Source organism: Scylla paramamosain, chromosome 20 (assembly GCF_035594125.1).
Source record: "Scylla paramamosain isolate STU-SP2022 chromosome 20, ASM3559412v1, whole genome shotgun sequence".
NCBI classification, from domain to species: Eukaryota; Metazoa; Arthropoda; class Malacostraca; order Decapoda; family Portunidae; genus Scylla; species Scylla paramamosain.
Window position 1 is genome coordinate 19,606,495 of NC_087170.1, and position 2,307 is coordinate 19,608,801.

Here is a 2,307-nt window from a genome sequence, read left to right on the forward strand (position 1 = left end):
CCGACAAGAACACACACACACACACACACACACACACACACACACACTTCGATTTGCATTAATCTCCCTCCACCAACTACTACTACTTCTACTACTATTACTACTACTACTACTACTACTACTACTTCTTCTCTTCATTCTACTTACAATATATACTACTACTTTACAATATATATTAAAATGTTAATATAATAAGATCACAATACATTGACTTCAGCCTTGCTTCCCACACATACAAGGGCACTGAGACAATAAGAATACTCAATAGTTAAAGGAATTATGGAGGTACCTCGCGCACTTGGCAACGGTATAGTCTGGAACACAGTAGAAGTTGTTGCCATGAAGGTGAACTCTCGTGTGTGTGTGTGTGTGTGTGTGTGTGTGTGTGTGTGTGTGAATGATAAAGTGAGTCATTAAGCAAACGAGTTACGGACCGAGGCAAGGACTGAAACAATGAGTGATTAATGAGATAAGCGAGGAAACGGTTGAGTGAGCAAATAAGATCAAGAGTGAATGAACATTTTGGAGAATAATAACTGTGGAAGAAAATGTGCGAGTGAGTTTGATGAGAAAATGAGTGACTGAGTGAGCGAGAATAACGAAATGATGTTGGAGAATGTAGGACAGCATATGAAGAGAAAATGTACAGTTATTGTGAAAAGGTGAAATGAAAGTAAAGGTCGGAGGAAGGGAGGGAAGTATAACCTTTAAGAAAATACCTCTAATGGAAAAGATGGGAAGAGAAACAGGGAAAATAAGAAATAGCACAGAATGCGAGCAAAATAAGGTTGAACAAAAGAAAAAAAGGCTGCGAAAGAAGTGCAAAAGGAGGAAAAGAGTAAGATAAATTCGAGGAGAAAAAAGATAATAACAAAAATGAGTGTGAATAAAGTGAGGAAAAACAAAAAGCAAGTTAGGTTAAGAGGAATGTAAACCAGAAAGAAAATAAAACATAGGATTATGGAACAGATGAAGTGGTTCTGAATGGACGTTACAAAAAGAAATTCAATACATCTAAGTGGCTTTTATAAATACCAAAAAGAAGAAGAAGCATCACGATTTTCAATATACCAAAACATGACATTAAAAACTCAGATTGTTAGAGAAACTGGAAAAGAAGGGTTGATATTACAAGAGACAGAACAAAAGAGAATAAAGAGAGATAACATTTCAGAAGTAAGGGAAAAAAAAGAGTTATGAGCTGGAGAGGAGGCGGGAAGGGTTTGTTATGGTAGTGGGATATAAAAAGATTGAGAGTTTTATGAAGAACGATGAAAAGTTGGGAATTCTAAAAGGGGAGGACAGAAAGGTATCAGAACTTCTACACCGGAGGAAAAATACATGTCTGGGTGTTGTAAGGAGATAAGAAAGACGATGTTGTAAGCTGGAGGACAATAAAAAGCTGGAATAGGACAAAACTAGTAGAGGATGTTGGTGTTAGGAGAAAAAAACTGGGTGGAGGTTGAAGGTTGGAAAATAAATAAGGGTTGGGTTGAGTGGTAGGTAGAAAAAAGGCTGTTGTTTTAGGTGAGGAGGGTAAAAATTAGTGAGGAGGGAGGAGAAGACTGAAGATAAAAGTGGGAGGGAAAAAAAATAGGAATTACACGTTGATAAAAGGAGAAAAATGTGATATCTAGAAAAAAAAAAGTATTGTGGCTTGTGGGTGGGAGGAGAAAAAAAATCGATGAAAAAAGTGGTGTTGCTGTGGAAAAGATAAAATTTTGAAGGGTTACATAAGGAAGGGTTAAAATGATTGGCTGTACCGGCAGAAAGGGGGGGAGATCGAAATTGAGATAGGAAAAAAGTCGTAGATAGGATGGAAAAAAAAAAGTTTAGCGTTGCAGATGGAAGAGAAAAAGATGAAAATACGGAGAGAAGGGAACTAAAATTAAGAGTTCCTGACTGGAGAAGAAGGAAATAAAAAAAAGCTAAAATTACAGGGAGGAAAAAAAGTAGGTTGTTGATGGAGATGAAAAAAAAAAAATAACCGGAGTTCCGTTTGAGAGAAAAAAAAAAAAAAGTAAAAAAATCGGGAGAAAAAAAAATATAATATATACTATATACAGTATATAATATACGGATTGCAGACAGGAGCGGAAAAGATGACATTCAAGGTGGGAGGGAAGGTGGGAGTGGAGGAGGGAGGGCGTTATAGATACGAGAGGAGCTGTGTGACAAAAAAAAAAAAAAATGGAGCTGTAGGTGAGGAGGATAAAAGGCTGAGGGTGAGAAAAAAAATAGGGTCGATAGAGGGCAGACGAGTCCCCGACGTTAGCAGGAAGTAGATAAAGGCCAGTTGTTGGGGAG